The sequence below is a fragment of the Vicugna pacos genome, chromosome 13 (assembly GCF_048564905.1).
Source record: "Vicugna pacos chromosome 13, VicPac4, whole genome shotgun sequence".
Taxonomy (NCBI): Eukaryota; Metazoa; Chordata; class Mammalia; order Artiodactyla; family Camelidae; genus Vicugna; species Vicugna pacos.
The window spans coordinates 31,395,583-31,409,150 of NC_132999.1; the positions used below are offsets into that span (position 1 = coordinate 31,395,583).

The following is a 13,568-nucleotide window of genomic DNA, read 5'->3' on the forward strand; positions in this document are numbered from 1 at the left end:
TCACAGTGAACTGTGTTGCTCCACATGTGCTTTTGTCCTTTGTAAATGTCTTGTCTCTCTTTATGAGTTCTTTGTGTTCTCTCCCCTCAGGATTTCCTCTAATGTCTAGCCCAGCCTCTTGCACATAGTGAATGCAACAAAATAAATAGAAAATAAAACACTGATTCAGGGACTCTCAGAAAACACCTGCAAGGCAGCATACAGACCCCTCCCTCCATTCCCATTTCCCTCTCACTGACTCAAGGGGCCTGGCTGCCAATGCGCTCACCCCCAACCCTTGTAGGAGCAGGTGCTAATTCAGACAACCTTATTAACAATCTGTGGGGCTCCTGAACTAATTACAGTGGGGTTTTAACTATATCTATTTCCCGCAATTCAACAGATTCTATTTTTAACCCATAATTAGGATCTAGAGAAGGAGTGGACAGAAATCTAGTTTTCTCCCAAGCCACCCTATATCCCCCCACAATGTTCCAGAGGAAAAGAACCTGTTCAAAATCAAGAAAATACATTAAATCCGGTACATAAATTGTGATTTATATCTCACAGTTTATTCATTCCTTTTTTAATCAAGGTAAATGTAAAAACAAAGAAAATTTACCAAGCTATCACTGACCACTACAGAATTAAGCACCCGTTCCCCTAGTCATGTAGTTTCTATGACATCTCAGCAAATCCAAACATTTCTTCCCTCCTAAATGTCACTCCTCTCCTAGGAAGTGAGGCCCTGGCCCCATAAGATTCATTTTGGTTTTGTTTAGTGTTTGTTTTCCCCATTTTACTTTTTTTTATAATGAAAAATTTTTTCTATTTAGAATTAGCCAGCTGGACTCAGTTTAGATGATTCCAGTTTTGTTGGCAACATCCAAAACATCATAGTTAGGGGCCAGTTGTACCTATGCCTTCTCTCCATCAGGCCTGATCAGGGTGTTGACCTCAGCCATGTCAACGTCACAGAGCTTCTTCACAGCCTGTTTGATCTGGTGCTTGTTGGCCTTGATGTCCACAAGGAACATAACTGTGTTGTTGTCTTCTATCTTCTTCATGGCTGACTCGGTGGTCAGGGGGAACTTGATGATGGCGTAGTGACCAAACTTGTTTCTCTTAGGGGCAATCTTCAGAGGATATTTGTGGCTGCCTTCTGAGCCACAGTGTTTTGGGCCGTTGGAAGGTGGGTGATGTCCGGATCTTTTGTGTGTGTGTGTGGCTGTGGAAGCCTTTCAGCACTGCTTTCTTCGCCTTCAAAGCTTTTGCGTTGGCTTTGGCTTTGGGAGGAGCAGGGGGTTCCTTTGCTTTCAGCATCATCTTCGTGAAAAGCTTCCCATTTCACTTTTGACTTACCAAAACTGGAACTCTATTAATTATTTCAGGTGAACTCAGCTCCTGGCAGAATGCTTACCACAAACCACATATAGCAAATGTTTGTTGATGAATAAACAATCCAGCTCGCTGTTAAACTTTTTAAAAAATGTGCAAAGTAAAATACGTAGTTTACATTCTCTCTCTCTCCCTCTGAAACAAAAATTTTATGAAACAATACTTATCTTTACTACCTGTAATGCATTGTGATGTTTGCTGTCCAACCTGTGCTATCCTATTATTTTATTTGTGTTAAATGCTGGCTGTGACTCAATAAGTTGATTCATAACAACATTAAGGCATTCCAAACCAAATTAGAATCATATTGGACTGTGCACAGAAGCTATATTTTATTTTGTTCTTAGGCTATTTTATTTACTATCACTATGTTTTCCTCCCCTATTTTCAGGTGTTAAGTGAGGACATAAATTGGAAAAAATAAACATGGGGAGAAATCCTTTGTACAGAACAGACAGTAGCTCTCCTCTGCAGGGTCTTATAGCATGTAAGGTTTGCCTCTTTGCCTTGGAAACACCATGAAAGCTTGGGATCAGACTGAGTCATTCTTGACAATGAGTGTATCCCATAATGTACGTGTCTGTTCTTCCTTGGGCCACCAAGTAATTATAACACCAAACATTTACTGAGAACTTGCTAAGTTCCTGGTACTGCTCTTCTAACCAGTATATATGTCCTCTCCATATAGATATATATACCCTCAGTTAATCCTCACAAAAACGTATTTAGCTCAGAACTATTATTATTCCCATTTCTATAGTTGAGAAAACTGAGGCACAGAAAATAGCAGAGTCAGTACTTGAACCTCGGCAACCTTAAAATGATACATATATCATGTCTAGACTACTAAATTCAGATGCTGTCTCTGTCTCTTAGTAACTGTGAGATCTTGAGCAAGTTACTTAACATCTCTGTGCCTATGTTTTCTCAACTATAAAACGAAGCTGATGATAATAGTAGTTCTTACCCACAAGATTTGTTGGGAAGATTAAAACAGTTTATATGTAATACTTAGAACAACGCCTGGCACATGGTAAGCACTTATTAAGTGTTTGCTCTTAATATGATGACTTCAGAACCTGCACTCTAAACCACTGTGCTGAGCTGCCTTTATAGATGAGTCTTTCTCAGTGAGAGAAACATATGCACTGAAAGGGACCCTAGAGACCAGCTATTTCCACTTGGTCATTTCACGGATAGGGTTGGTCTGAAGAGAAGGGGCTTGTTTATTCAAATGTATTTGGCCCCTGCAATGGAGGGGCCCCAGTCCCTTGTTTTCTTGTGAGTCCTGCTATCCTGTGCTTTCCATTTTCTCCACGTAATTTTGTCTCTGGGAAGAAATCTAAGTGCTGGACGGGAAATTGGGAAGTTCCTTCACTCATCAGGTTATACCATAGCATCCTCCTTCCTATGTTTGTTCATTGCAGGAATTTCATATTTTATTATAACATATAAGGTTAGAAGACACAAAAGTTGGAGGAAGATAGACCTGCCAATTCTGGCTGTATCACGTCTAATCTCTCTGTGCCAGCATTTACTCTTCTGGTGTCTCCTTCATCTGCCCTTAGACTGCTCCCTTGGCTTCCTCTGGCCTTCCTGTATCTTTTCCCGACCCGACAGGCTATTCCCACATAGCCTGAGTGAGGCTTTTAAAAAATGGGGTTATGTCACTGCTCTGCTCAAAACATTTCAATGGTTTTTCATTATTTGCAGGGGAGGGACCAAAATCTTTAAGATGGTCTTGTAGACCCTGCCTGTCTGGGCTTCCGCCACCTCTCCCTTTGCACTGTCCTTTCACTTCCTTGAAAGCACCCTCATCTTCCCCACCTCAGGAACTTTGCGTATTCTGTTGCCTTTGTCTAAACTGCTCTAACTTGGGGATTTATTTAGCTAATGCCTACCTTCCTTTCAGTTCTTTCAGTGACTTATTTTAGTTCCTTCATCACTCAGGGAAACCTATCTTTTTCTAAGTCACTTTATTATTTGCATAATTTTACTTGTTTTGGTTATTCCCTGATTAATTTCTATTTCTTCCTCTAGATTATAAACTTTATAAGGATCAAAATAGTGTCTTCTTTCTCTAATTCAGAGCCTGCTATGTATTAATTAGGTTTTCTGCTATGTATCTAATCTATATTATATCTAACTGTTATAATGACCCAAAAGATTGGCCTACTGTGTCTTTTATAGATAAGGAAATTGAGATTTATATAAATTAAATACCTTATCATAAGGCCATACAGCTAGTAAGTGGTGAGGCTGGAATATGAATTCAGGTTCTTCTAGTTCCCAAACTGGTATCCTTTCCTTTACACTGTATTGCCTATAACTAGGAAGTTTTAATCTTTGTTATTATTATTATTTTTTGTTGTTGTTAAAAAAGAAATGGACTTAACAGCATATTAGCCAAATGTGAAATTTCCTTCCTGAATATGTTTATATTTTTGATGGGGAAGAAGGCAAGAATTGTGTATCCACATGACCATCTTTAGAAAAATGTTATCCACTTCCACACAGCTTTCTTTTAAAACAAATGTTAATGACGTAGTTTAATCCACCTAAATACCTTGTGTCAGATTTCACTCTGTGTACTTGTATGTTTACTGTGTTTTTATTCTGACCCTGAGGCTAGTATTTGAGAAATAAAGTTTGCTCAGGAATGGCTGAATCAGAAGTTTGAGATTTAGATCCTTGCCTACATTGCTGAGGTTTAGGAACAAGCAATTGTTGTAAACCAAGTAACTTTTATGCATGACTTCCTCACGTTTTCTTTATTTCTACTCATTACAGCATCTTTATTACCAGTTTGAAACAGATTTTTCCTCTTGTATCTTGTTAGTTTTCTCTTCTCAGAATTTCTTGTAAGGAAGTACGTTGTAGATTTCACTTTGATTCTGATGCCTCCGTGAACTTCAGAGGTAATATTCCCTCAGAGAGAAGCTTAGATTTTAATTTTTATTTCAGAAAATAACACAGGCAACATATTTGAAGTAGCATGGTGGAAAAATTTAAAGGAGGAAATGAATGCATGAGTTCTCCTTTTAAAGAAGGTGAAGATAAGAGAATAGAAGAAGGAAAGAAGAAACAGGCCTGTATGAAGAACACAGGCCCCTTCAAGCAATAACAAGTCTCACAGGTAAACATTTTTTTTTCCTTTAAGATAAAAATTATCTTGAAGTAAAAAAGAGAACTGACTGATTTTCTGGGGAAAGAATAGAAAACTACTCTTACTATAGTATTTCTTCTAAAAAGAGTGAGCTTATACCAGCTGTTTGAAAAATATCTTAAAAGATAACATTTCCTGTCACAAGAGGGCAAGCTCTGTCCCATGGAGATACTGTTTTATTTGGTAAAAACTAAACCAGAGAGGGGAAGCAGAGATCCCCACCCCTTAAGTGTGAGCCACACATGGTGACTTCTTCCAAAGAATACAGAAAGGGGAGAAAAGACTAACTTTACAATGGAGAGAACTGACAAACACTATCTCAGCCAGGTGATCAAGATCAGCATCAATGTCATAAATCATGTTGATACTACATATTCTTGGTATTATGTGATGAAAATGGCAATTTATCTCTGTGATCATCTTCCCCAAACCCATAACTACAGTCTACTCATGAGGAAAACATCAGACAAATTGCAATAGAGGGGCACCCTACGAAATACTTGAGCAATATTCTCTAAAAATTTCAAGATGATCAAAAGCAAGGAGAGTCTGAAAAAGTATCATAGCTAAGAGAAGCCTAAGGAGACACATTAACTAAATGTAATTTGATATCCTGCATGGGATCTTGGAAAAGAAAAATGGACCTTAGCTAAAACTAAGGAAATCTCAATAAACTCTGGACTTCAGTTAATAATAGTGTATCAGAATTGGTTCATTAATTGTAACAAATGTACCATACTAATATAAGAACTTAATAATAGGGGAAACTGGGTACAGGGTATATGGGAACTCTCTCTACTATTTTCTCAGTCTTTCTGTAAATCTAAAACTCTTCTAAAAAGTAAAATCCATTTTTAAAAAGCAACAAATAAAAACTTTTATTGGGTCATTTGAAGGGTTTCTATGGGAATTTAGGGGAAAACAGAAACAATGAATGTTACATAATAATGCTTTCTGGCTTAAGAAATGCCTTAATATATACAAAATAATTTAATTTCTAAACAGTCTAGTGAAGTAGATTCAATTAATTACTCCTATTTTATAGTTAGGAAAAGTGGAGCTTAGAAAGATGAGATGACTTGCTGAGAATCAAAAGCTCATCTGACTAGTTTCTTTCCATCTCATCCCAGTTACCTCTCTATTTTCTGTCCCCAAATATTAGCAACAAAGGAGGCAAAAACAGCTCTAGAGTTTAAATGGCTGATGAACATAAGCCAAATGAATAATTCCAAAACATTTTCCTATTTGCCCCCCAAAGATGTTTATTTAAGATCTTCATTTAAGCACACTGGTTAACAGTATCTTATCAGACAGTCAATGAATTATGTTTGCTTCTGATAACAGGGTGTGTTACCACTGAAGGTGGGTGGTGATGTGCATAAACGGTACTCCTTGTCAGCTTTATTTTTCAGTTCTGCACAGTTTAGGAATATGATCTTTACTCAAGGCTACTCTAAATATCTCATCTGGCTTCTCAGAATTCTCTAATAATAGGTGATGTTTTGTACTTTGAACTGGGGAAGTGTTCAAAGACCAGCGATGGTTTGGGGGATTATTTACAAAGCATTCCAGTTGTGGTGGCATATGCCATTCCATCTGCATGGATTGTTTGGGTATTGTTCGGCAGTATTCCATAGCATGCCCACTCTTGCTTTTGGATTACAAACTCCTCGGGGTATGGGTATTTTTTTTGGTTGGACCATTTTACCTGCTGCAAAGCAACACATACTCTTTCTCCATCCAGATACAGAGGACATATGGCTCTTAAATTGGCCATTGTAAGACCAATGGAAATATACATATGTGAAATTGTATCTTTTGTAATCAGTTTATTGTGGGGCAGGCTGGTGGGGTGGTAGCTACCACTTAAAACATTGGCCAAGACACATATAGCAATTATTGCATATTATTAAATACAGCTATGTGAGATGAACTCATCATACAGAATCTGTCTTTAATCCCATCACAGCAGCTAGTTTAATAATTATGGATCTTGTTGGGTGTTCTGAAGGATACCTGGCCTAGGTCTCTGCCAGATCTTAGTTGAAGAGTGGGTATGGAAGGGAGGTAAACAGGTTACACAAGGAGAATTTTAAGCAAGAGGACTTCCCCATTCAATGTGATTTTTAACTTCTCTTATTTCTGGAAACTCTACTGGAAGGAAAGTTCAGATTATTTTAATCACCTTTGGGGGCATTTAGAATGAGGATGTTTTAGGACTTTTGGGGCACATATCATTTACAGGGTTTCAGGGACTACACTTCACTCCTCCAACCACACAGAAGCCACTTTTCTCCTGTTCACCTTATTGTTGAGTCATCCCAGATTACCTGCAGTTTCTTGAGTTTTCAAGCTGTGTTCTCTTACCCTCTGCTCTTCACATCTCTTACTGTTTCCTCTACCTAGAATCCTTCCCTACCCCTTAAAACTCAGCTTATATTTTATCTTCCTCTAGGAAATCTCCTTTGATCATATCATATTTCAACTGCAGGTTTAGATTAGGTGCACCTTCTTGGTACTCCCCAAATACCTGTACATAGAACTATCATACTTTTTGTTTGTTCATTCATTCATTCATTTGGCCATTCATTCAAAAATATTTATGAAGCACCTACTATGTGTCAGAAGATGTTTTAGCTGCTGGTGAGACAGCAGGATACAGACTAGGTAAGGTTCCTGCTCTCTTAGAGCTTATAACAGGGAAATCGTCAATAAGTAAGTAGGCACATAATTTTAAAATTTTTATGATTTTAGACAGTAAAGGGAAAAAGCAGAGTAATGTAATAGTGATGGCATATGGGGGCTATTCTGACTGAGTGGTCAGGGAGAGTTTCTCTGAGGAGGGGACATTTGAAGAAAAACCTGAATGAAGTGAGAGAGCAAGTGAGTGAAGATATGAGGGCAGAGCAGTCCCAGCAGAGGAGGACATGAAAGCTGTGAAGGGGAAATGAGCTTGGGGTGTTTGGGGAGCAGCAAGGAGCCTTTGTGGCTGGAGCATGGCAAGTGAGAGGGAATGCGCTAGGAGGTGAGACTGGAAAGGCAGGCCTAGCCAGGTGATGTTGGGCATTAAAGGCCAAGGAGAGAACTTTATGGGTTGATAGAGCCAGGGTTTGCACCTAGACTTACCTGTGCCTATCATTTTACCTACACGTATCATACTCTGTAATACAATGATGGGAAGTGAACTCTCTAAGCTGTTCAAAAATACGTAATTAATATGTATTAAAATGTAATCTAAATGGTTTGGAAAAATTAACCACATTTAATAATTAGGAAAGAAATATACAGTTTTAGCCCTAGTATTAGTCATTGAGCTATTTTGATCAACTCAGTGAAGATACAGGTTTTTATCAGGCTGAACTATTCTTGAATTACTCTAAATCAGAGAACAGCTCAATTCTAATTCCAGATTTATATCATTAATTGGAATATTCAGCTTCCCCCCCCCCACATATTTTATGAAAAAAGTAATGGCCCAGTGTTTCATTACATAGCCATATGTAATTCGAGATAATTCTGGGATTTATGTACTTCCATACACACAATTTCAGGGATACTGTGACTCTTTACTGGGCATGGTTAAATTTCACATCACTTCCCCTTAAACTAATAGAAGAGACGCTTATTAATTAGGACACATCCTAAGATTTGCACTCCAGCAGCAATTCTGGAAATTTAGGTTCATTGGCATCATAATCTGTGAATCTCTTCCGAAGCTGTCACTCCTTTTCTAACATGTAACTCTATAACTCTAAAATTTGTTTTTCTTTTGAGCACTGGAAAACAATATTCTATGGCCTCATGTTCAAACTAAACGTCTTCACTTCCTTAACAAGTCAGCAACAGCCTTGTTTTACTCCTACAGTTTTAAGCTCAGTGTGTTAGATATCTGTCACATCAGAAGTCCAATCTTAATGACACTGGGGGACTTAGCAAAATGGGTGTCCTAGAGTCTTTTAGTTACAAGTCTTTTATTTTACTTCTTAAATAAGTTTAAACAATCAAGCCACCTGATGTCATTAAAATAAACTAGGTTTCCATACCCTACTTTGTCTTCTCCCAAATATCCCATAAATAAGTACCAGTTAAGGGCATGAGCATGAAGAAAACTGGAGATCTTCATCTGTCCTTCCATTAAATCACAGAGAACTCAGTGCATCTAGTTCATACCACACACTCTGAAAGAGGCATGAAAGCTTGAGTGTACAACCCTACTCTGCTAAAGTGTTGAAAGTAATTTCCCACTTTTTCTGCAGGTGCCCCATGGTGTAGAATCTCAAGTTTCTTCTCAGCAGATCGTTAAGTTCTATCAGTTCATGTGCCCTGGCTAATTGGGTAAAACATTTTTTCCTGTAAATATCACAGCCAGAATGCTGGCAAGGGTATCACGTGACAGGTACTTGCACACCCTGCCTGTGAGAGCATAAAGGGATGAGGTCTTTAGGGAGGACAACTAATCAATACATTTCAAGAGTCAGGAAAAGTTCAGCCCCTGTGACTCGGTGACTTCATGTCTAGAAATCCAAACCAAGGAAGTGATCAGAGATGACTGTCTAAGATGTTTGTATGAAGATGCTCACTGCAACACTGTTTATGACAGAAAAAGAAGTAGGACTTGGTTGACCTAAATATCCAAGAAGAGGATAGTTTAATTACTTATGCTACATCTCTAAGATGGGTTTTTTTGTGGTAACAGGAATAATGTTTTCAAGAAATACCTTATGATATGAGAAAATTCTCATGAATTAACATTAAGTGATAAAAGGAGGGCATAAAAAATACATTTTGTGAGATCTCAATTTTTCAAAAATAAATTTATATATTTTATTTTTGGGTACAGTGCATTCTCTAGTCTCATCTCCCCTCAGGTCCCTAGATACTAGATGGTTGGTGAGGTCTGACTCTTCTTGGTTACCCTGTCCTGCTAATCTTACCCAAATAAAGAACTACATGAAGTACATAAAGCTTTTTAAGAAGGTAGAAACAGAGACCAAAACCCACCCATCTTTAGTAGTCTATTTTATGAAACAAGTGAAGCTTTTCACACTTGGTCCTTCAAAAAGAGGGTGGCCTTTGAGGGAATTTCCATCTTTGGGAGCTCTTTCCCTTCTCAATTTCCTTGAGCTTTCTTCTTTAACTACAACTTCTTCCACATTTTTTCCTGTAAATATCACAGCCAGAATGCTGGCAAGGATATCACTTGACAGGTATAAGGCAAAAGTTCTCGTAACCACCACCAAGATTGATAGGACTTTTCCAGTTAAAAGTCCCTTCATGACCCATGATCTCACTCCCTTCTTAGGAATTCTACTCCTCTCTCTGAAGGAGGACAATCTGCCCTCTGACTTTTTGTGTAAGTCTTATTTGGGTCCATTTTCCCTCAACTTCTACTCTTCTCAGTCATTGCTTATTCCTAACGGAAAAAATCACTGTTGATTTCCTTATTAATTTACCCAAGAAGTAATCACATCTTACCAAGGGGCTGTGTGTGTGCTATTCATATTTCTTGGAGACCATCAAGATTTACCAAAGACAGTCTTTCCCTTCTATTACCATTTATTTATTCTTGCTCTTTTCAGAACAGTAGGCCCTGGCATTACTGTGCTAAGAAATCATTGCTGCTCTCCTGAGCTTGGTTTGTATTTCAAATCCACCAAACTAGCCATCAATGGCTTTTACTCTTTGCTACCCAGAACTGTGTTGATGCCGATTACCTTCTCTTTCAAGCATGACTTACCACGATTAAGGGTAGGAGCTAGAAAGGGGGTAGGTTTTTCAGTTCAAATTGCCATAATGTCTCTTCCACTAGGTTGTCAGTTCCCTCAAGCCAATACTGAGCCTGATTCATCCAGCTACTGCCCCACTTCCAACATCATTGATACAATACTTTGTCCATTAAATCAGGCTGCGTTTATGTTATCAATATGATTTGAAAGCTCAGTAAGGGAAAGGTTTGGAGTTAATGGAATGTATTAATGAAGAGCATGATCTTTGGAATCAAGTCTGGTTTCCAATCTAACCCTATCACTTACTAGCTGTGTTACATCCGGCAACTTATTTAACCTCTCTGTTTCCTGATTTACAAAGTCGAGGTACAACCTGTCTCATGCAGCTATTGGGAGAATGAAATAAGAATGTGTATAAGGTGCTGGGTATATAAGCTGCACTTATTAAATGATAACAATTATTATAGTAAATTATAGATAGTCTGAAATCTAGAATATTAACATGAACAAAAGTGATTAGGATGGAAGTGTGCTCCTGAAATATGAAAGAACATATTTCTTTTAAAAACACAAATGCACAAATGTAGAGCTTCACAAGTTCTCATAAGGCAAACATTCTTGTAACCACCACCAAGATTGATAGGACTTTTCTAGTTAAAAGTCCCTTCATGTGCCCTGTCCTCATCACAGTTCCCTTCCTAACTAATTTAATAGTGATCACTTCTCTGTGTTTCTTTATGGTTTTATCACCCAAGTCTGTATCCCTAAACAATATATTTTAGCTGTGTACATTTTTAATTTAACATGTCCCCACAATTGTAAAGAGAGATATAAGAAAACAAGTTTCAGCTCAACTGACAGGTACAATAAAAACACATACACAATGTAGAGTGTTAGTACACTGCATTAGTTAAAAGCATGGAATCCAGAGACAAGTTGCTTGGGTTAATATCCCAATTCTTATAGCAGAGGGAACTATATTTAATAGCTTGTAATAACTATAATGAAAAAGAATATATATCTATATATATATATATATATCTGAGTCACTATGCTGTACACCAGAAACTGACACAACTTTGTACCATTTGTAAATCAACTATACTTCAATAAAAAAATCCCAATTCTGCCATTTATTAGCTCTTTGAACTTGACCATGTTATGCAACTTCTCAGTACTCATTCTTCTCATTTGCAAAATGGAAATAATAATAGTAATACTTATCTACATGAAAGGAAATATACAATATATCTTTTAAGAAATAAAACAGTTAGCTAAATGTTCAATTCAGGAAGAGTAAACCCTAAAACTCTAAGAATCACAAAGGAAAAAAAAAAGGCCAAAATACTTAAATTAAATATTGAGGCATAGATGTCTTGTTGTCTCTCAGTACTTCTTCACCTCCTCCTCTTCATTAAATAGAGAACCCTGAGCCAAGATCAGTTTCATGGCCATGTGACCTATGCAGTCACACAGGATGCAGTGCTCTGGGGGCCCCAAGATTAATTAATTCTCTCCTGCTGCCATCATGAAACTCTTTATAATTTTTGAACAAGGGGTTCCACATTTTCATTTTGCACTGGGCACCACCAATTATGTATCCTTTCCTGATCTGGGCACACAACTGCCCATAATAGAGACTTATTTCCTATTCCTTCTTCAGCTAGGAGTGCTTCTATGAGCAAATTCTGCTCAATGGGATGTAAGAAGAATTGTATGTGCAACTTATGAAATGTGTCCTTAAGAGATATTTCTCTTTCTTGCTGGCTGAAATACAGTCAATGCTGGAACTCCAGTAGTCATCTTGGACCAAAATGGAAGCCATGCATAGTGGAACACCAAGATATACATAGTTTGATTTCTGACACTTATAGCACCATAACAGTTCTGAACTATTTCTAGACTTCTTAAACTTAAAAAAGAAGAAATATTTTATCTTGTTTAAGCCACTGGCATTTTGTTTTTCCTGTAACTTGTACCTGAAACTAATCCTAACTAATTAAAAGAGAGAGAAAGTGAGAGAAGGAGAGAGAGAGAGAGGGAGTTTCACAAAATTAAAGCTTTGAAAAGATCTGTAACATAGATATATCCCTGGAAATACCAATCAAGAAAAAAATTGAAATAAACAAAATTGATAGTAAAAATAAATACATAGACATAAGAGAGATCTTAAAAATTAAAATTATGAAAACTTAAAATAAATAAAATTCACATATTTATGAAAAACACATAATGTCAAATTTGGCTCTAGAAAAATACAAAATAATGACCATTAAAGAATTAGAAATGATAATAAAAATGTTCCCTCCTAAATTCTCTAGGTTCAGATAGCTCATTTTATTTTCTAAGATAGATATAAACATTTTAAAAGTTAGATAGCTAACTGAATCCAAAAATGCATTTAAAAAATAAACTGTCATCAAATAATATTTACCCCAAACATGCAAAGATGTTTTAACATTAGAAAATCTTTCAATCAATCTCCATGCATTAAAGGAGAAAAAAAAAGATTATCTTAGTAGATGCAAAAAAAAAAGCTTTTGATTTAAAATTCAATACTTATTTGTAATATTAAAAACTCTTTGAAAACCTCTGCAATTTGACAAAAACTCTGAGTCAAAAGCTACATTTAATGAAAAACTTTAGATGCAGTTCCTTCAATATCAGGAAAAGACAAGAATCTCAGCTATATTAACACAATACTAGAGGCTCTGTCTAAAGCAATAATACAGGAAAAAGAAGTATGTTAGTAGGATGGGAAGAAAAGATACAACTATGGTTTTGGTGTTGATTTTTCTTATAGGTTAAAAAAATCTAAAACAATCAGCCAACTATTAGACATAATACGAGAATTTACTGAATTTTACAATTCTAATACTGTAAAATCAATAGCACTTGTCTACAGGAGCAAAGTAAGTAGGAAAAATTATAGAACATAAGATACCATTCTGATATTGTCAGGGAAGACCTCTCCAGTAATGTTAACATGAGACCTGAATGAAGTAAAAGTCAGGCAGATACCTGAAAAAAGAGCAGTCTGGGCAGAGGATATTATAGGGACAAATGACTTTGCACTGTTGATGTCTCTCTTCCTTTCAACATCAGAATATTTTCCTTTCTGTTGAGTTCAGTCATGTTCTAACTTTTAAATACTTTATCCAGATTAAGAAAAAAATACTTAACTAACTCTTTTATAATCTTGGCGAAGGGCAATTTTTTGTTGTTGTTGTTTTAAACAGAACTTAGGAGCCAAATAAGAAAAGACTGATAATATTTTTAGAAGGCCAAATCAACATAAG

General features: G+C 36.8%; 1 pseudogene; it reads right to left on the reverse strand.

Annotated features, from left to right (window-relative positions):
• Nucleotides 1-836: 836 nt before the first annotated feature.
• LOC102543349 (large ribosomal subunit protein uL23 pseudogene) lies at nucleotides 837-1,305 on the reverse strand (annotated as a pseudogene).
• Nucleotides 1,306-13,568: the final 12,263 nt, after the last annotated feature.